This window comes from Epinephelus fuscoguttatus, linkage group LG20 (genome assembly GCF_011397635.1).
Source record: "Epinephelus fuscoguttatus linkage group LG20, E.fuscoguttatus.final_Chr_v1".
NCBI classification, from domain to species: Eukaryota; Metazoa; Chordata; class Actinopteri; order Perciformes; family Serranidae; genus Epinephelus; species Epinephelus fuscoguttatus.
Window position 1 is genome coordinate 32,599,588 of NC_064771.1, and position 22,879 is coordinate 32,622,466.

Below are 22,879 nucleotides of genomic sequence, written 5' to 3' on the forward strand. Positions count from 1 at the left end.
GCATAAGCACTGCTGGTGAGCAGAGACACTTCGGTCCTGTTTGTGTCACCAGCTCAAGTTAATTGAGTGCCCTGCTGGGCCTGAGGCTGTATGTGCTGGTGCACCGCTGCTATTGATCCCAGCCAGGTCTGTCTCTCTATTAAACCTGCCTGCTACACTGTCCTCTCTGACAGCAGCATGCTGGAGTATCCACACATACCGACACACAAGCGTAACAGCACAGTTCCTCTGCAATGTGTGCTGCAAAGAACATAAAAGAAAGCAGGCGCGAACATAAACAGGATAAGATACAGGGGAAAAAAGCCCAGATTGAACAGAGAAAAGAGAGACCAAAAAAGTATCCACACTGGATGTAGCCTTTTGAGCCATTAAACCAAAGCCATTAAATCAATTTCCTCTAATCTGTACAGGGCCATCCCAGAGCAGGAAATGCCAGCCAGTAAGCTTCTCGAGGGAAAAGCAGCTATTGTGCCTGCACACAGAGCATAAACTGAAGATCTGATTTAATAAAATTCCCTTTTTTTCTGCGCTGGAGGAAAGTGCCTGATCTCTTCTTTCATTCTTCTGTTCGCTAATTCTATCTATCTCTCTCGTACCCACACTTACATGACTCTGCAGCGAATCACACACCTCATCAATGAGAACAAGGTGTCCCTGATTATTATAGTAAATTGATAGAATATGTACGAGCCTGACGGGAAGAGAACTGGCAGCGTGATTGCAACATATGCTAATATATGTACAATAGACTTTGTCTCTGAATTGGAAGAAAAAAAATGTTCTGATATTATCATGCCAACCATATTCAGCTCCAGATTTGTCTTCAGACCGGCCAAGAAAATATCTTTATGAGCAGATATACACAATGCACAGCCATTTATGGAAATGCTATACTGTTATTAAGCATTCAACAAAGACAGGCAAAGCAGATGTAGAGCTTTAATTTAAAACGTGCTCACTTGACACGTGGGAGCGATTTTATGTTTGATGAAACACCGCCCGGAGATGCTGGGGAGCGGAGAAACAACATGAGAGTTTCACACCAGTTTAGAGATCACTGCTTCGTGTAGAGTCAGCGAAACTGGCAGCAGATCAGGAGCCTGTTTCATTACTGAGCCGTTGTTTTAATCTGATTTGAGTGGTATAAAAAGACAAGGGGGGGAAATATCCTCTTTAATTTAGGTATCGCAACAGATTGTCACAATGTGGGACCTAATTCAAAGGGAGCTTTCATGCTTTTCCTTATTTTCTGTCATATATAATGTTGGTAAATGTATCTATAAGTAATCGCTGGGAGTAAAACCTTAAGGCTGGAGACAGATTTCTTGATACGATAGTGTTAACTGATCATATTCCTGCTGGAACATGTCTAGTTGTCAAGATCTTGGTTTAGAGGCTTTCATTGGTGATTTTTCAAGGCACAAAGTGCTGTTGTGCTCCGTTACAGTAATTTCCTGGCTGCAATGATGCTGCAGATAGCCCGAGAGCGCCGATATGGGATGCGGACCGATCAAAGCAGACTTTATTCTGGAGGGGGGTTTAAGCTATAGCTGGTAACTTTTACGGCGGCTGAGGTCTGTAATACAGCTGTCACTGCCCACTTCTCTTCAAATATGAATCATGATGCTGTTACTGCATTGCATATGTCTCACATCAAATATTTTCATACATGTAGGGTCATTTTTCATTATTCTCTTTGAGCTTCCCCATTTTTCTCACAGCCTTGGGTTAAGATACATGTTTAAGTATTTAAATTTATATTTTCTGGGTACTGTATTTCATGTCACTCTGTGTCTTTTAATAACTTGTTATCTTTTTATTATTGTCTATTTGTTTCACCTGTCATGCCATTACATGGGTCATGTGATGGCCTATGATTGGTTGCTGCAACTCTATGGGGCCATACCTGTGTTGTATGCTGTGAAAGCCCAGATGGAGACCTGCAGTGGTCCAAACATGTTGGCTCTATTAATGACGGAGGCGAAGATGAAGATGGTGAGGAAGGACAGTGAAAACATTTTAGGCGACACAGTAACAGAACCTTGGTTCATATTTGAACAGCGCTACTTAGTTTTACCATTTAATCATAGTTCAGTAGTTTGAGCGGTCTGCCTCTATACTCTTTGTGTCCGTGGTCGGGGCATACGACATGTGGAAGTAGTCTGTAGTTAGAGCAACAGCCCTAGAGCACGCGAAGATTTGAGCTGAAAGATAATCAAGGAGCTCTGGGTGCTGGCAAGAGAGAGGCAGTTTACTACAGTTCATTTACACATACTGCCCACGTTGTTACGATACAAAGCTGGTTAAAGAACAGCGAAGTCTCCCTTTAATGAATCCATCTTGGAATAATTTGAAAAGGCAAGTTTTTCTCACAAAGCTGGTGTTAATGTCAGAGGTGGTGCACAGTGGTGTCTGTTTCTGCCTCAGGCAGGAGGCTGCGTTTCACTCATTTCTGCTGAACGTTCTCCGAAACTCATTCCCATGACCTGAACATAACGTGCTCTGCTGACAATGTCTCCCTCGCTCGCACTGTTGTTTTGAGACTCTTTTGTTATGCTGTTACTTCACCATGCAAATGCATAATCACCTGCAGTAATAGTGTGACACTTTAGGCAGGATGATAATGGCTTCTGTCATTCAATCCTCTCTCGCCTTTTGTGTGTGTGTGTGTGTGTGTGTGTGTGTGTAGGGAATATGCCTTTATCCTGTGCCGGTCCATTAGCTGACAATGGACGAATGTGGGGAGAACATTACCAGAGAGACATTTGTTCACTGTGTGACAATGCTCCACTGTGAAAGGTGAGATGAAATTTCTCATCACCCGCCCACGCAGATAAGTTTCTTTTTCCCTTTTTCTTACTATCCATCTGTGTGTGCATCCATGTGCATTTCTGTGTGCAATCATTACCACAGCTCAAGCCCTCTAAACATTACCCCACACTCCTTTCATTATTACAAGTCATGTAAAAGTGTCTCGCATGATGTCATTGTTTCTGCAAGTACAAGAATAGCATCGGATGAACTGCAGAGGTTGCACTCTCACACCAAACAGTTCCTTCTCTTCCTCGTTCCGTTATCCCTCCAGCTCTCTTGTTGCTGCAACAACACGTGTTCTTAACCACAACTTCCTGCTGGTGCTGATTGGCTGAATGTGGTACATACCCCCGACACACCCACTCTGAAATGCTTACTGAGGTTCCTGGCACTAGTTCCTGGCCTTTCTACACGAGCAATTAGGGGTTTGCATCTCTGTTATGTGACTGTGCACACACACACACACACATACACACACACGCACGCGCGCACACACATACAAACATGTCGCTACAGACATTAAGAAAAATACACACACATGGACACACAGTCAGCACATTAGCACACGTCAGACCTGGGCTGTCCTGCAGAGGACAGCTGCCAAGAGTGACTGGCTGAGTCAAAACACATCGCTCACACCTACACACTGAGTGTTTTTATTCCACTGCTATTCATTGATAGGCTCTCAGTAATATGAGGTGCTAAATGCAGGAGAGTGTCAGAGATGGGGCCGCTTCAAAAAGGGAGCAATGAAGTACGGTGCAGAGCAGGAAATTAAAATCCTGAGTTCACTCCTATGGGTGAAAGAAGTTTTTCTGATCCTGAACTCGCAGTTTTTTCATACTTCATGTGGCTTTTCCAAGAGCCCGCCCTTTAAACCACACACTTAGCCCATAGTGGGAACTTCATCATAGACCACCTATAAGAGCTTTCCATCTTCACACCGCTAAGCCACTGATGTATGACTGATGTAAGGCTGAATGGCAGTCAAAAGCCTGTGGACACACAAAGAGGGTTAGATAGTAAGAGAGAGGATATGCTAAAATTAGGACCCTTACAGTGAGGTTTGGGGAGGCGATCCAGCTCGTTCTGCTTAGCTGTCTTTTATATAGGCTGAAATTAAATCAAGGAAATGTAAAACTGCAGTTTTATATGATGAGTAAACACAAGGCTGAAGCAGCAGATGGCACACATAGGGGGAATTCCAGCTCTGCCTTTCTGTTCGTCCACCCTAAAGCACCAAACAATGTAAACCTCTGAGTTAAATCCAAGAAAAATGAGTGAACCGAATCAAAAATAAACCTGCCTGAAGAAAATCTGTTATAAAAGAGGTATTAAACGTGTGTCTTGGCACTGAGAGCATTTGCTGTAGTATCCTGACTCCCTATGGTAAGGAACACAATAGCCAGAGAAGCTGTTAATGGCTCAGCTTGTTTGTTTTCTTTGCATTTTAGAGTCACTTGATACAGGTTAAAGTTTAAGGCTATAATGCACAGAGCGGAACTCCAAGCCCTGCTGCCAGGAAATGACCCTAATCTTTCCGAGCAGGAGCAGCTCCAGAGGTGGTAATGCGTTTCCCCTGAGTCAGAGAGAGCATGTAGGTGGTGGTGCAGAGAGCAGCAGTGTGGGGTAACACAGTGGCAGGGCCATCATTGATTATGGTAATTAACAGAGAGGAAACGTGCCTCGTTGTTTCTGCAGCGGTGCAGAGGAGAAATGAAGGAGAGAGGCGGCCAGGAAAAACAAGAGATGGCAGATGTAATGGGAAAACATAAAAAAGGAAATGAAAAGAGAGGATGGAAGAAGGTGAGAAGGAGAGGTGGTCGTTAAAATATGATGAGGAGACGGGCAGGTGAGCTGAAGGAAGTACAGAAGAGGCAGGGGGAAGAATGTCAGTGGCTGATTCTCAGTCATCGAAGTCATTGTAATCTTAAGCGTGACATTTTACGCAACTGGACTTGCGCGAGTTCAGATAAATTGTTAATCTATAGTTTGTTGGCATGCAAACATCAGCATATTAGCTACAGAGACAGTTCACCAAAGTCATTAGCATACATAATTTGGGGACGATGAATGTCTGTACAAAATTTTGTGTCAATACATTTCGTAGATGTTGAGATATTTCAGGGAAGTAAAAGTAAAAAGTAAAAGGAAGTAAAAATGAAAAAATCTGACTTGGAGGTAACGGTACAGGTAAAATCGTAAGATCATCAAAATCTTAAGAGTTTATCCCCTGATGAACTACAATGGGAAGAAAGGGTGGGAAAAAATCAATTCAGTAAAAATATCACAATGTTATAAAGATTATTTAATCAATTTTAGTGCCTGAATCTATATAATGCAAATACAGAGGTGGAAATGAGCTTTTATTTTAGTAGTCTACAAGTAATGTGGCGTGATATCCCGCTCAAGAAAAACAAAGCTGTAGCTAGACAGCAAAAAATTGCAGGTAGTCCAAAGACAGCAGACCTTCAGTGGCTCAAATAGCAACTCGAATCAAACCAGTTCAGCATAGCCTCCCCACTGGATTAGCAAACTTTCTGTTGCTGCTGTTACACAGATTAGTATCAGCATGCTGTGAACCCCAGTGTTCAGGTTTGCGCTGGCTGAATTTGAGTTGCTACAGCAGCTACAGAAGCTTTGTTTTGGGGAGCTTCTCCTGCTGGCAAATAGTCTCCTAGCAGCTGAGAATGAGGCGGAGGGACTGCAGGGTGCATGAGCTAGCTAATTCGCTTAATTGTGGTCTGTTAAGCAAATACTGCTTGAACCGTCTGGAGCATTTCCACTGATTAATAAGTTGGTTCGCACCCAAAATGTTGTTGGTGAAGATTCTCAGTCATCCAGGTCATGTTAAGTGTGAGACCCACACAGGGTTTAAAGCCTGCGACACCCCACCAGCCCGTTAGGACTGAAGAAGCCTCTTGCATTAAATGTGAAACATCTTCAAGAAACTCAAGAAAGTCCAGTTGCCTATGATATAGCACTTAAGACACCCAAAAAGTTGGTTTTCCTTGACCTCAAGTGGGAACAATGACAAAGTCAGCGGGCGTGTCATATTCCACAGGTTGGAAAGGGAGGATGGAGTCTTGCATGAACTCGTCTCCATCATCTTATCAGGATTAGTTGGTCCATACTTGTTTTTTGGACGAAAACAAATATCTGTAATAACAGGACCAGAACTTGTGATTCGCCATCTTGCCACTACTATGTTGGCGTATCGTGCAACATTGATGACACATCCTTGATTACAAAGAATCAGCTTAAAACTGGTGCAAACATGGGCTGGTTTGCTCAACAGCACCAAGGTTGTAAGAATCCTGAACAGAATGGGTTCAAGAACCTGAGCGAATTCAGTGGAAAATTAGTCTGTTAACTACTTTTCTATGCAGTGAATGATGCTGCTGAAATGAAGGTCAGAACGACGACTGACGTGATGTGCACTGTTTTTGGAAATATGCTTGTGTTTAACTTTCCGATGGTCGAGTCTTCTATTGGATCTGGAGGTCAGCATATCGTTCCAGCCCTAATGTATGTACACTATTTCATCGCAAATCCACTAATTGCGGAGAAATTTCAGTTTGGACCGGAGTGGTGGACCGACTAACCGACAGACGACCGCCAGGACTAAAGCCAGGGCACAAGCATGCTAAAAACATTATATCACACAGCTGGTAATTACTGAATCAAAGCTCATTTGTTTAAATTTCAGAGGGCAGCAGCGGTGAAACGGGATCAAGGTCCAAGTCTAAATGCTGCAGGACTTAGCTAAATACAGCATATTTAAGGAACATGGTGTACAGTACAGCATGCACTTTTTAAATGCACCACTCCTTCCCTTTCAAACCCTCAGATTTTTTTAATATTTCATCATGAAACGTACGCTGCAGCTTTGTGCCTGTGCCCAACCATCTTCAGGAGTGTTGCAGACTGATATAAATTTAACAAGTCTCGAGGCCACTTGTTCATCTTTTTTTTTTTTTTTTTTTTTTTTTAAAGTTTCCAGTCCTTGTTTTAATTCAATAACTCACAAGCTGGCAAGGCTGCTCTGAGGCCGGGGATAAAGCGAAGAGGAGAAATAGAGGAAGAGGGACGGTGAGGAGAAGAAAAGAGGGAGAGAGGGGGGCGTCAAAGCCCAGCAGCTCACTGCATAAAACCTCTTACCCAGTCTCTTGGGTAGTGTGTGTGTGTGTGTGCACACTCATAATGGTGGTAATTAGCTGATCAAACAGATAGACAGTGGACCAGTCTCATGCTGTGGGTGGGCTCTAATAATCCAGATCATTAGGTATGAGTGTATGTGGTTTATATGTGGCTTGTATGAATGCGACTGTGCATGTGCAGGGTTAAGTCTGTGAAATCTGCCGTTAAGCCTTAACACTGCTGGATACTACAGCCACCATAGCGCACTAATCAGTGTCTATGACTATGATTTTGGTTCGTTTAATGGTCTACATTACTGGGAAGAAAAGAAAAAAAAAAGCTTTCCGAACAAAATCTTGAAATTCAGAGTGGAAATCTGTGGGAGGTTAAAGATTTTTCTTTCTCGTGCAGACTAAGTATTTATGTCATTCTGCCTCTCACTGTTAGAGGCATCCACTTCACCAGAAAGCACAAAAAATACAGAATACAGAGTACAGCTAAGGGGTACTTCTCCTTGTTCCACATATAAAACTCCACGTTTTTTAATGTTGCAAACATTCCATAAAATGGAAATGTTTGTAACATTATTTTACACACAATATTTAGCCTGACGTAGTTGACTTCTTTTTAAAAACGTGAGGATCTCCAATAGAGGTGAAAATAAAGTTCTGTAGGTATAAATATTGGGGCTCATGCAGGAAGCCATATATGAAAAATCACTTGTTCTTATTTTGATAGTGCCCATTGATTTCTGGGATTTACCAATGTTTTCTTATTTTTGCTTTTCTCTTAACTAAGAGTAAAATACGCTTGTGATCGAGAGCAGTCTTACCTGTCTTGAGGAACATAAAAATACATTAATATTACATATGAAATTAAGATTATTGCATGTTTGAGATGACTGTATTATCAAATATTTGAGATAAAGAAATACCATTGGTCAACTGATCCCAATTGAAACTATAAAAACTGGAAAGGATAACTTTTTCTATCAGACTGCAACAGGACCATTTTAATTGATTTTTTATCCCTGTTTCTAAAGTGATTAGAGTATCACGATGACACACCCTGACATTCTGGTTCATAGACAGAGTTCAGTTTCTTTTTCTACCTATATTTACATTTACTTTATTGGTCCATCTTGGCTCCTGTATTACACACTGAAACACACTTGTATGTTACATTCTGTTGTAACTGTGTCCTACAGAAGGCCTGGAAACCCCTTTGAGTATGATGACGCTCTCTGACTGGACCCTAAAATAACTAAATAAGAGCATTAAAAATCTGTTACATGATACTGCGTGCGGTCAGCTTCTGAATGTCGTACACACTGCTCTAAGACACAAGGAATGTCGTCCAAATTATGACCAAGTGAGATTCGGCACACCTGTGTAACAGCAGATTTGGATGGTTAAGAACTTCTTTTGCAACTGGAGTTCTCTTGACAGAAAATTGAGAGAAAATATAAGAGAACTTTAGGAGAATGTTGCTGCATGAGGCCCATTGATTGTTTTACGTTCAGAACTCGGCTTTTAACCGGAACCAATAAGTACGATCTTGAATTAAAGATCTTACTGATTACTTGTAATGCTCTTGATAGCCTGGCTCCAGATTACATTCAGAGTTTCTAATCCATTATAAACCATTGCATAGTTTGAGATCCTCAGGCAGGGGTCTTTTGTCTTTTCCAGAGTCCAGGCTGAAGACTTAACGGCTCAGAGCTTTTGAGATCAGAGCCCCGCGGCTCTGGAACGACCTGCCTGAGAAGGCTGTCTGAGTCACTGTCTTTTATTTGATCTGAGCTGTGTGTCTATTTTATTGCTGTCTTACTGATGTACATTCTTGTTTATTATCTTGATTTTTCATTTTAGTTCATTTCATTCTTCTTGTGTTTTAAATGTGTTTAGTTTTATTGTAAAGCACTTTGTAACTGTGTTTTGTTCTGTACTGTGTAATAAAGCTTATTGTTATTATTATTTTAATGACCGAGCCAATAATCATAACACAAATGCAGTGGGGAAACAACAATGTAACGCCATGATGTGTCAAGTTATTGGTGCTTGATTAATTATGTTTCCTTCACTATATCTGTGTCTTTTCAGTTTAGCTTTGTTGCTGAAGCTTCTAAAATTTGAACCCCCACAACACTGTAATGAAACAAAACTTCTGACACAGATTTAGAGGTGAACGCACAGTTTTTGGTTTTAAATTTCATCAACCCAAGTTCAGAATCAGCAACCACTGATTTCAAATTTTCCTGCAGGAAGTGGAGACAGTAACGGCGTGGGACCTGAGTTCACACTACACTCATCATGCTGGGACTGACCAGACGCAGGCCTGCAAACCAAATTAGGCCCCAACTGCTAGTTAAAGAAACCAGGCTCTAACTTATACAACCGGCCCACACCAGGAGCAAAGCTCTACCTCCCACTATATCCCACTGAGCGGGATAAAAGTCCTCTCAACATGTGTCATCTGTCCCATCGCTGCCACGTCCTTCTAATGACATTTACAAGCTGATTGATGGGACAATGGCCAGGTTGCCGTGTTCGTGCATGGTCGTTTGATGGGGAAAGACCCACCCTGTCGGTGCTCTGATGTCATCAGAGGTGGCCGCGGCCAGATGAAATACTGTACATGTTGACGTGTCTGAAAAAAATCCTCGCCCCCCTGGTCTAATAGAAGGAGAAAGAGCTGCAACATGATTTGGCAGCAGTACAAGGGTTTCTTTATGCTGTTACCCTGAATGTATGTTTTTAAACACATAATATTTGTTTCTGACGATGCAGATGCCATTTTGGGATAAAATACAGCGTGTGAATATTTACATTCTGTCATTCTTGAAGTCCTGGGGGATTGTAAATTGTAGAAGAACACCCCCCCCCCCCCAACACACACACACATGCTTAAAACACTTGCACATAAGCACATTTAGCAGGCTGCAAAAGTATACACACACACACACACACACACACACACACACACACACACACACAGACACTGCAAACAGTCACTTTTTTGGGTCCTCTCCGAGTGTGGTGCTCCTAATATGCAGCCGCTCTTTCTCAACAGCATCAGTGTGCCTCTGTTTGTGAAGTGACATGATGCTGGGCATGTGAGGAAGAGCGAGACGAACCAGCCAATAAGCAGAGAGAGGATGTGGACGAGTCATTACACTCGACACCGCCGCAGCAGGAGAGAGACGGAGGGAGACAGAGGGGGAGATGAAGGGAGGCCTATTTGTTCCAGTTCATTATCTGATGTGATTGAGCTCAAAGAGAGAAATTTCTGATGACAGCCCGAGCCTCTGACCTCAAAGGGATTTTGTATGGAAAAGGAAAAACAAAACAAACAATAATTACGGCACTATAAATTATCAGCGAGGATTCTGGCACACAGTGAAGCCTCACACAGTGAAGCACACACTCTGATGCAAAGCGTCCTCGGCTTCACTGACACATTGGTGCAGGAAACTGCAACCTGTCTGCAATTACTGCAGACATATTTGTGCCCAATTAGTGGCAGAGATTGGTATGCACACTTTGTGTTCTACATTGTCTGAATGTCAACAAAACCCAGGGAAAGCACAAAGCCAACCAGGGCTGTGAGAAAATATCGATACACCGGGGTATAGCAATGACTTGATACTTGATAGTTTACATGCAGAGATTCATGGCAGTGGTTCATTTTGTGCTGTGTGTTTTTTAGGTTTTGTTTTCAATTGTTCAAAGAAAAGAAAAGAAAAAGGCTGCCAAGCAGTTTTACAACTTTACATAAACAGTCCTTCAAGGATGTCGTAATCATAACAACATCTAAAGTAGCATGAATAATTTAATTGGGGTAAACACCAGACACACACTTGTGTTGTGTTTTAACTCTCGACCCCTACATAGCAGTGCTGTAATCTGTCTTCAGCCATTTGACTCTTTCATTCAAATGTAACAACACGTAGAGTCATAACAGTCCTAAACCTAAACTTTAAAAATGTCACAAATCATGATACATAGCATAGTGCCAGATTTGTGCCAACACACAGCCCCATTATTGTCTGTAGGGGAAGGTATTGGTGCTCAATACCTTTAGGGTATCATCTCAAATTACCCAGTACCAAGTAGCATTGAAACGTCTCCACTCAATGATGCCTGCATTTGATCCTTCTTGTACTGGAGACTCCGATCCCAGACGTTTCGGACTCCCCACTGTGAGTAAACTTTCTGTTGCTGCCATCTCCTGAGTTGCTCTACTCTACCCAGCATACAGTCAGTTCAAAGATGAACCAAAAGGACAGAGCACGTCAGGCCAGTCTGAGCTGCTCTGCACTGACTTCCTGTTACATTAAGAATTGATCTTAAGCTCCTCCTCTTTGTATACAAAGCTTTAAATGAGCTGGGACCGAGCTACATCGCTAAATCCCTTGGTAACTATTTCCCTCCAAGAACACTCCGATCATCCACTGCTGGTTTATTGGAGGTTCCCAGAAAAAGCCGGAAGAAGATCAGGATGCAGCCTTTGTCAATGACGCCCCAAAGCTATGGAACACACTACCTATAGATATCAGGGAAGCTAGCTTGCTAAATATTTTTTAAAACAAAGCTAAAATCGTATCAGTCGACTTTAGCCTTTAACTAGCTCTGACTCTCTGAAGCTCTACTCCGAGCTCCCTCCAGATGTCCGAGCTCCTCGCCCTGTCTCTAAGGCTGAGCCCAGCCACCCCACGGAGGGAACACATTTCAGCCGCTTGTGTCCATAACCTCATTCTTTCAGTCACTACCCACGTGACCATAGGTGAGGGGTTGGGACGTAGATGGACCAGTAAATCAAAAGCTTCGCCTTCTGGCTCATTATGGGTATCGAATGAAGTACTCTATTGGTATCGATGTCATTTTAAGGGTACTGGTATTGTAATCTCTTAAACGATACCCAGCCCTAACTATCTGTGTATCCAAAGTCTGATGTATCTTATTTACCTGTGCTAAATCTATTAAAAACACATCAACACACACACATACTGCAGTTTATTTTGAGATAATTCCACACACACACCATCCTGCTGCTTTAAATACTCACGAGCACCAAAAGTGTATTAATCTGCAGCTTAAAATAGCCCCCCAAAACAGCACTATTTATCTCTATTGAGTAACACTTCCCGCAAACTGCATTGCCCAGTTGTTTTAGGAACAAACTAAACTAAACATATGAGTAATTTATATATATTTTGACCCACTTCCTAAGTAGGAGCTAACCATAGGCTGAGAGCTGAGTGCCACAGACAGAGGAGAGGTCAGAAAGTGTTAAGAGGTGGACTGGGATTGTAGGTTTTGGACTTTTTAAGGGATTTGTTGTCATAATAAAGAGTAACACCAGCCTTCTTGCTTAATAATGGATGAAATAGTTGCCTTTTGTAAGTTTCTGTGCGAAATTCCACTCTGCAACAGAATAGTTTACATTTATTTGTCAGGGACCATGCACCATACGACGCAGGAGTGCAGCTAAAAGCTAGCTATGGTGTTAAGTGTGGGGCGTTGAGCCTGGCAATATTTAAATATGTTGACATGAGAGATGCGGCTGAGGCATGACAGCTCATTAATGCTAACCAGCTCTGTGAATACAAGGTGAAAAGACCCCAAAAAAGCATCTGAAAATGGGGCGTGGCCGGGAGAGCAGGCATCCACAGATACAAATCAAAATGCCACAGGAGAAATGAATGAGTCTGGTCTTCACCCACCACAAAGTGGGACCTCACTTGTGTATGACAGCTGCGAACGACCACAATCACTCAGAAACATCAGCAGCAAGAGTGAAGTGCGGTGGTCAGCTGCGGGGCCGGCACTGTGTACTTTCTGCGCTAATGTATTCGATGTCTCGTTAAACTAATGTCTGTCAGGGTAAGAAGGAAAAAAAATGGCTCATTTCAGTCACTGTGAGCGCGCAGGCCGGCCACACAGAACACACTCTTTCCCTGCCCGGACCCACTCTGTTTGCCAGGAAACCATTCCCTCTGAGCTGCAAGCAAATAGCCCCTGAGCGGTGGGGGAGCCGGTGATCAATGAGCTGTGGACAGGGTGGCAGCAGACGGCTAGTTAGTTCAGCTGATAATGCTCTGACAGAGAGCAGCAAAGACACTTTCAGGCTGACGAAGCAAAGATCTCCTGTGTGCGTCTGTAGCTCTGTGGTTGTTACAGGCTGGAGGAGTGACAAGGCCCCCTGCCTGCCTGCCTGTGTTTACGTGGGTGTCTCAGAGGTGTGCGTTCGCCAACCTGTGTGAGTGTGTCTGTGATTCATAGCTAATTCTGGCGAGGCTTAACACTTTATGTTTAGCCATGTGTGTGTGTGTTTTTTATCCTAAAGGGACAGTTCACTCAAAAATCATGAATACATATGTTCCCTCTTACCTGTAGTGCTGTTTATCAGTCTGGGTGGTTTTGGTGTGAGTTGTAGAGTGTCTCCAATATAATGAAACTAGTTGCTCAAAGTGCCAAAAAAATACATTTCAAAGACTCCACAGGTTAGTCAAGATAATCCACAGACCTTGTTGTGAGCAGTTTCATGTAGGAACTATTTTCTTTCAACTGAACTACACCCACCAACTGTATTACCGTGCAGAAGGAAGTGTGCATCTACTGCTAGCTCACCTAGCACCACTGAGCTAGCTCACGTTACAGCTCAGCAGAGGAGGACACCATTATTGTTTACATCTCATGCTGTCACGAGCACGAGCCTCTCGTCCATGAGTAGATGCACGCTTTGCAGTGCGTGTAGTTTGGTACAAAGAAATCTATCTGGACTGAAAAATGGCACCACAGATAAGAGGAGACATACGCACTTTTGATTTGGGGTGAACTGTCCCTTTAAGTCACAATTAAAATCATATAAGGCATTAGTTTAAGTCTTAAACGTTTTACCTTAAATTCTTATTTATTTTCAGTGACATATTTGGCTACTCTACTTTTCTTTGTCTCACATTTTTTCATTTAAAGGATTTTTTAAAAGGGCCATAAGGTTGAAATTATTTAATATTTCACTAGAGAGAGAGAGAGAGAGAGAGAGGTTATATACAGTGCATCAGAAATGTGTTTTTCCTAATGATCACATTACTCATCATAAATACCCTCCCAGGTTGGGAATTACTGAATTACACAATTAATCAACTGACAAAAATTGAAGTCATTTGCAGGTTCCAGCTCTTGCTGTTCTCTTTTTCTTAATTTTATATTGTTGTACGTTGAATATGTAATAAAAAAACATTAGCTAAAGCCCTATTATCTTTAAAGCGCATTTGAGATCACTGGTTGTAACATATTATTACATCTATATTTGAAAATATCACATTATTACTGATTTAACAACTGACTTTAATCGCACATGCCTTTTTTAAAGATAAGTATTCTTTGGCATTGGTTTAAACTTTATTGCAAGAGTGTGGGTTTGCGTATGTCCCCACCAATATTTTGGAAGGACACAGTTGCCGCTACCAATATATGAGCAAACTTATTAACATTATCCAGATGCTAACGGTTCTGTGCATGAAACTATGGGACAACTTGCATTTTAAAAGGACGGAGTAAGGGACACGTGTCACATATTATTCCTGATATTTAACTGTCACATTTTTTGTCTGTAACGACCTTATAACTGATGTGTTTTTTGCTATAATGCAATATGTTTTGACCTGATGTACATGCTGCATTTTATTGTTGTTTTTAATTTTTCTAGGATGTCTTTTTACAGCCGGTGACTGCCAATGAAAACTAGCCTTCCAGCTAATTTGGGTGCATTTTCATTTGTTAAAGTGTTTTCTGACTTTATTCTTGCTCAATTCCGAGTTTATTTTTGTAATATCACTACTTTTTATATTTTATATTAATATCATAACTTTATTCTGGACTTCTCAGAGGACACGGGTATATGGGACAAGTTTTGAAAGTGAGCAGAAATCCTGCTGAAGCACATCTGAGCTATTAAAGTCCGGAGGTTTATGAATTAATCAGAAAGACTTTATTCATCATTAATGTGAGGAGGTGCCCCCACCAATGTTGAAATGCAACCTCCACCTTTGGTCTATTGAAAGTGACACTGAGATATGAAAGGGGACAGATAAAGGGAAGGACAAGCAGCAAAGGGCCCGGGGCCGGACTCAGACCAGTGTCCAGCATTAAGGACCGGGGCGCCCCACAGAAGCCTTTATATGGAAGCCCTGAGAGGCAATAAGAAAAAAAAATCTGGTAATTCATTTTCTATGTCTGATCTAATGGGTTTTTTCTCCTGTGTTTATGACTTAAGAAAAGGCACATGGCAATCATTTCTCAGATCAAGTTTCAAAATTTTCGTTTGTTTCATTTTTTGTATGTCTGTTGTTGTAATACTCATTTCAGTCACAAGAGGCTGAAGTGCACCACTTCCCCATGTTCTCAGTCGGATTAAAAGCATTTATATTTTCTTCTGGAAGAGTTTTAATTTCTCCATGCACTCTGAACACAAGGTACATATACTGCTCTGCAACACTGCTGTCATGTTTTTCTCGTGGCTAGAAATGTATTTTAATCAGCACAAATATGCCGTTTACATCTGTTTCACAAATAAATAAATACAAGTTATTTAATAAAAAAATGATCCCAGCGAAACCTTTTTGCTTTTTTTATAACTTGTTCTTAAGTCATAAACACAGGAGAGAGAAAAATTGAGACCCGACTTTTCCGATTTTTTTTTTCTCACTTGCCTCTCAGGATTTCCGTACTTTTAACCCTGTGAAACCTGAGCAAATCGGCTTGATTTCTTTTAAAAACATGGGAAGAAGGCAATGAGCAATGAAAGAAAAAATTACCCAAAACATTTGCAAGAAATTAGTAAAAAGAGAGAATTATAAACAAAAAATTAGTTAAAAAAAAAAAAAGAAAAGAGAAAAAAAAAGTTCAAAACAAAAAAGGGAAAATGACCTGGAAATAGTGCTTAAAAATTTGAATAATTCTGTAAAATAATTTTACAATTTAATAATAACAATAAATTGGTTTTCCCTAGCTTTTTACTTTTTCCTCTATTTTTTAAAAAATAATTTTCTAAATCTAGTTATTTTTATTTTTTTTTTTGCAATTTATCGGACATTTGCCTTTTTCCCATGTCTTCGAAAGAAATCACACCAATTTGCAAGGTTCAAACATTTAAATACTTGTGAAAGGCATCTGAAAACAGCACAAGAAAAGTGATGTAGCTCCAGGTTTCAAAGGGTTAAGTTACTTATTGTGTGAATTTTTATCGTTACATGTCTATGCATGAGTGTGTGTGATGGACGATATCTCAGTGGCTTTTTCCTGCCGTTACTGCACAAGCCTTCACATCCACGTGTGTGTTCTGCACAGTCATGTGAGAGAGAGGAGAGTGGCAGTCACACCATGTGCTCTCCTCTCAACACTCCTGTGATGAGCGAGCGTGACGAGGAAAGAAAGTGAGCGCCGATGCCTAACCCTGCTGTGGCATTAGCTCGAATAAAAAGAAAATTAATGGTCCGCTCCTGGAAAAGTAGGAAACATCTACCTGCCGAAACGTTGGCAACATCTAGAGAGGATGTCTTTTTTAATGAACAGCTTCTCTGTCAGGGGCGGGCAGGCTGAGCTAAATTGGAAGAATGCTAGACTGTTCCCAGGGTGCCTCAGGTGAACAGATTTTACCTTGAATGGAGCTTATGTGTCACAATTTTCCACTGAACTTGGCCCCGTGGTCATTAAAGTCAAATCAAGTGTGTGTGTGCTGAGCGGGCACATCACTCATCATTAATTTTCTTGGATTAAAATGACAGTTTTCTTCTTCTCTGACACTCCTATCCAGGCACCACACGTGAGGAGAAGTTCACTCCCTCTGCAGTCAAACTAGGTGATCAAGTCTTGCTTAAGTCTTCAATCCCCCTCCCCGCTGTCTTTTAAGGACACCGGGGCCTTTCGCACTGTAATCATCTGACACAAAGAACACATGAGGTCAGAGGAGGCTGCAGCATATATGTGTACACGTGTGTTAAGCCACCTGCGCAGCTGCTGACGGTAAGAAAGAAAAGCACCAACACGAGTTGGAGGAACATATAATGGGCTCTGGATATACTGCATTCCTTCCTATGCAGCAGTTCACTAAGTGCACACACTCTCAGCAACAGCAGAGATAATAAAAAACCAAGTGCACTCATGTCACACACCAGTAATTGCTGTCTTCTAACTGCAGTTGCACCAGTGAATCGCTGTACATTTGGAGGCGTTATTTGGGTGATTTGCTTCATTGCCAGCGATAGTACATCCGGCTTTTTAAGGGGAAAGAAAATAAGAGAGATTAAGTGTAATTTTCCACTAGCAAAGAGGCTGATTTTTTTTTTTTTTTTTTACTCAAGTGGAAAATATGTTGTTTTACTACTGTGTGAGAGCCCCGGGGCTTTATTTACAGAAAGTTACACAGCCAAAACAGGTAACACTAAAACTGGGTCTGGGTACTGATTGACACCAAGAGGCTGAATCAGTGAGCAAGTCGCAGGATTGTCATGCGACATAAGACAATTCAGAGGAGGGATTACGACAGTGCTGCAGATTAAGCCAGTGGGTTGGATTCAGTGCATCTACAATGCTGCCAAGATTAACTTTCCTTTGTTCTTATGTCAAAAGAGTAGACGGGTGAAATGCGATAGATCATACATCACTGCAGTTTTCCAATTTCACTGCTGCTGTTGACATGACTGACTCTCAGACTCCTACTTTACCGCCTGTGTGCAATTAAACACACTATATATACACATGGCTGCATACAACGTGCGCCCACTAAAAATGTGCATGCCACACAGTTTCTGCGTGCATGTGTGTGTGTGTGCTGCAGCAGCTATGTCAGCAGCGGTCCTGTAGCACCAGGTGAGATTTATGAGGTGTTAAGAATGCTTGCCTCCAGTGATGGGAGACTGATCCCACCTTCTCGCCTGCCTGTGCCCCTAACTAACACCTCGCCTGGCTCCTACTAAAGACGCACACATGCATTTACAGACACACAGCTGCACATGTATACACAGTACCCACCCTGCGCACACACACACAGATGTGCACAGCGACCCCTGAACCCAATGTGTGAGTCTAATGTCTGCACCGCCCCCATCCCTGCTCTGAAAGGCTCCCTTCCTGGGGCTAAACACACCTTCTAAAATATCCCCCTTACCCCGGTTCCACTGCCTGCAACGATTTTCTCTCCCCACTGACGACATCTCTCCCTCTGTGGAAGAAATCGCACATATTCTGGCCCTCATCTAACCAAAGAGCACACTGTCCGGCGGGGGCCACGCTGACAGAAAAGCTCGACTTGAAAGCGGCTCCAAAAGGTCACCGCAGGAGCCAGTGAGAAGTGAGCACGTTTCACAGCTTTTACAAGCGCCATGAATCATCGAGGCGTCTCACTTTACTGGGTGACATTGTAGATGCTCTCGGCCTGACAGAACGTATTGAGTTGCAACTTCTCCCGCAGTTGCTACGTATTCTATAGCTTAAGCAAGCAAGTAAACACATACGTACATATTTTGGACGCCGTATTTGTACCTCGGGATGTAGGGATCATGTTGTTTGGTCCTGATCCAAGTCCTTATGTTGGGTATCTGCTGATACTGAGCATGATGTGATACTTTAATTTATCTAAGTGTTTTTAAAGCTGGAGTGCGGAACTTTTGTCTCCCCCGTCTGGCTGTGAGAGTAATTACACTTACTAACAATGTCAACACGTGTTTACTGCATGACGCACGCCTGCAGGTGAGCTTGCCGCATCTCCCCCGCCCCCATGAGCGCTCTCTTCAAGTCGTTTTTTGACTGTAATCCTTCCTCTGAACACTGAGTTTCTTTTTCAGAAACTTTTCTTGGATGCTTCTTGGGATTTTCCACCATAGTTTCCGCCATACTCCTGGCTAGTGTTGCCACAAAATCGGAATTTCTAACTTCGATCCAATACCTTGAAAAATAGAAATATTTGATACCAGTTTGATATCAAAGGAATTGTGGGAATACAATTAAATTTTGTTATTTAAAGATAAATATAACATGACTACAATGACGTCTTTTCTTGGTTAGTAGCAGAGAACAGCAGAATGACTGAAGTTAACATTAACAAAAACAGTGGTGCACATGTTGAAAAGCCTCTGAGATTGTCACATATTCAAAATGCAATAAAGCTTGAGCAAAAATCAAAACCATTCTGCCAAAGCCTGCATGCAAAAGGAGCGAATGAAAGTGACGAGAAGACAGCCCTGTGAGTGGAGGCGGGGCTATGGGAGCGCTGCAGCAGTGTGTGTGTCAACTTGCTGTCGAGGAGAAGAGAGAGCAAGAAAGTAGTGCTGATAGAATTGACACGTTGGAAAATTACTGTTGAAACCGTTGCAAATATTCAGAATCCATATGTGTCTGAATTGATATTTTTGACTAGTCGAAGCGGCTGCTCCGTCGCTACGTCTCCCTCCCTTCCTGCCTCCTGTCGCTCTGGCTGGTTGACGTAAAACGCATCACTTCCAGTGGAAGAGTGTGGGAAAGTAGCAACAGAGAAAACTCCAGTGTACTGCTGAATACAGAGAGCTTTCCCTGGCGGCGACAGGCTTAATCAGCATTGTGTGAACTTGTTTGGCGAGGACTTGAATGTAGCAGATGTTTATTTATATGAAAAAGTCTCGCACTTCACCTGGAGCTTAAATTATTGATATGAAAGTTTAACTGGGATTCCAATATCTCAGCTCACTGACAGAAGGTCATTGCCTTTTCCGCTCTGTTAGCCAGACGTTTTATGTAAATAGAAGCATGTCGATGGATCCAACACGTGATGCAGAACATCAAGCTGGAAAAAAATCAGATGTATCTTCAACGTCTCCATTAAGAAATTTTACAAAACCTGGGACCCATTAAAAAACTATGTGCATAGTTTACCTGGCCTGGAACCATGAACTCATACCACACCAGGTGGTCTGCTCTACTTGCACTGTGATACACTATGATGCACTTTTTTTCTTTTTTTTTTGTGTGTGACCTGTCTGTTCCTCTTTCTATTCCTTCCATTTCTCTCTATATTTCTGGACATATGAGATTTTATCTTATGTTAATGTCTGATACATGGAAAAATCTCTATAAATAAAGTGTTAAAAAAAAAAGTTTAACCACGAGAGTACAGTAAAGACAGGATCTGATTTTTTATCAGTGTATTTGAGCAGTTACATTAAAATAAAAAAAATTACATTTTTGTATTTCATCCATTCATTTGCACCTAAAAGGCTTATTTTCAGTTATGTTATGGGGCGGCAGTAGCTCAGTCCACAGGGACTTGTATTGGGAACCAAAGGCGCTGCAGTTCAAGCCCTCATATGGAGTGTGAACTGGTAGCTGGTGAGATGCCAGTTCACCTCCTGGGTACTGCTGACGTGCCCTTGAGGAAGGCATTGAACCCCCAACTGCTTGGTGCACCTGTCCATGGGCAGCCCCCTCGCTCTGACTTCTCTCCATTCAATGCATGCATAGGTTGTGTTTGTCTGTTTGTGCATGTGTGTGTATTTCAGGCCTGTGTGTGTATGACATACGACCGCGCGATATGCTCTGAAAATTATGTCACGATATTTTTAGGCTGTATCTCGACACAATATACATCTAGATATTTTTAAGTCCACTCAAAAGCACTTCATCAGTGTTAGGATTGGGAGACAAAATCGAACACAACAATATTTCTGAACAAATACCCTCTCTGATATGACAAAGTTGTGGCAATGACTACTAACACAATGAGATTTTTGATCAACAATCATCAATAATGTGGATGTAGCAACTGAGTGGGTTCATGAAAGTGTTAAAACAAATAGAGAAGTGTGGTAAGTTGATATATTTACATCACTCTGCTGTGATGCAGCCTTTAAAATGAGGGGAAATCACCATTTATGCCACATCATGATACAACGATATCCAAAATCTAAGACGATATATAGTGTCATATCTCGGTAACGATATAATATCTTTATATTGTCCAGCTGTAGCATGACAGAGTGAGTAAACTGAATTTCCCCTCTGGGATTAATTAAGTATATCTTCTCCTTCTATTAATTTATTTTTTATTTTACCCATAATTAAAAAGATAAGTTTATAAGAGAGACCTGGCCAAGACAGCAGCACAAAAAAGCTAAATGTAAGTGTTGTCCAAAATTACTTATCAACACTGTGTGATTGTGAATATATGAAACTGTTTCTATGCTCATTTTCCTCAGTATCAGTACGACTTTCTCACACTCTCTTCTCTCAGACAATGAGTTGACACACACACACCGCTGCAGTGTCCCTGGAGCCCCGCCTCCTCTCACTCAATCACAGCTCTGTATTCTTGTCATTGTCATTCGCTCAGGTTGCATGCAGGCAACTTGCACTTTATGCCTTTCGACTGCACTTCTGCAAGAAGAGTACTGTTTTTGCTTCATGTAAAAATGTTTTAATTACAGTTAATGCTCACTACAGTCATTCTGCTGTTCTCTGCTAAAAACCAAGAAAGGAAAAGTCATCATCGTCAGCCTTGTGAGATTGATCTTTACATGTTATTGATATTTTTCAAGGTATTGTGTCAAAATTATGAGCCCCAGTATCACCACAACACTGTTGAAATTTAGGTTTGCCTAGAAAACTCTAAACAAAATGCATGCAGGTGTCAAATCAATGAAATCTGAGACGTTTTATGTACTGAACAACAGCATCAGATGTCGCATGTGAAAACTGATTGGCAGCAACAAATATTTACTCAAAGCAACATTAACTCCGACTGAAACAAGGTTACTGACCGTTTCTACTGTAAAGAGGTCAGAGGTCAACAATCTGGATGTCAATTATTTACCAAAAATCATAACCAATTATGACACAGGCAAATATTTACAGTGCTAACAGTGACCCGTGTTGCAGTGATCGCCACAGCAACACACAGAGACGGGCTGCAACAACAGTGACGGCTCATTTCACATGCTCACTCTGCATCCAGTTCCCCCACTTCAACCTGTGGCTGACACCAGTCCCCCTTTGGTCCAGTGTGGGCTCTCTACCATTAAAGCTGTTCTCACCAAACATCTGTCCAAACAACTCTGGGGGTTATTCCGCCTCGCTCTGCCCGAGCTGCTATGCATTATCTGCCTCCGCTGCTTCCCTAATGCTGCAGGGACTTAGAGCGGGATTAAACCACAATTACGCGCTTCCCCATTCGCTCCAGCTGTGCGCGGAGAGGAGAGGACCACGGGAGGCACCATTCAGGAAAAAAAAAAAAAAAGTTGATTGCCGAAGATGCTTTGTGCAGTCATAGAAAGAGAATTTACATAAAAGTCTAATTCTTTGAATTCAACATCGACACATGGTGCTCCATCAAACCTGCCATCATGGGGTTGTTTCAATTTCCTGTCATGTGGATTTCCACTGAGCAAAACCTCTTATTTAAAACCACCTCACACGGAAAGATGAATGAACGTGTGAGGCAACAGTGTCAAATATAAATCAACTGAACTAACTGAATTAGGAACTACTACAAGACATGGATGAATGTCTTTCTTTTTGGCTTACTGTTAGCAGGTAGGAAAACATTTTAAGGGATTTTACTTTGTAAATCAAACTGAAACTTTTGGGGGAAAGTGAAGGAAACATGCTGCTCCTGTATGCTCCTGCTGTATCCACTGCAACAGCCTTATAATACCTGTAATAACTCACCAGTGGGAGTCAGTGAATGTGAGCTATAAGCTGAGCGGGGCAGGGCTGCACAGAGAGCGAGCTTATGAGCTGCACATACAGCATACGTGACAAATCACTGTGCACAATTAAAGGATGAGGACAATGCAAGGGATAAAGATAATGACTCATTATACAAACCAGCAGCTTATGGAGTCCGTGACATGTACACACACACACTCATAATAAACATACATGGGCTAAATGAG

General features: G+C 41.9%; 1 protein-coding gene across 2 annotated transcripts in view; it reads right to left on the reverse strand.

The window, feature by feature from the left end:
- Positions 1 to 22,879, reverse strand: part of thrab (thyroid hormone receptor alpha b) — a 235,034-nt gene that overhangs the window by 119,554 nt on the left and 92,601 nt on the right. The window lies entirely within an intron of this gene.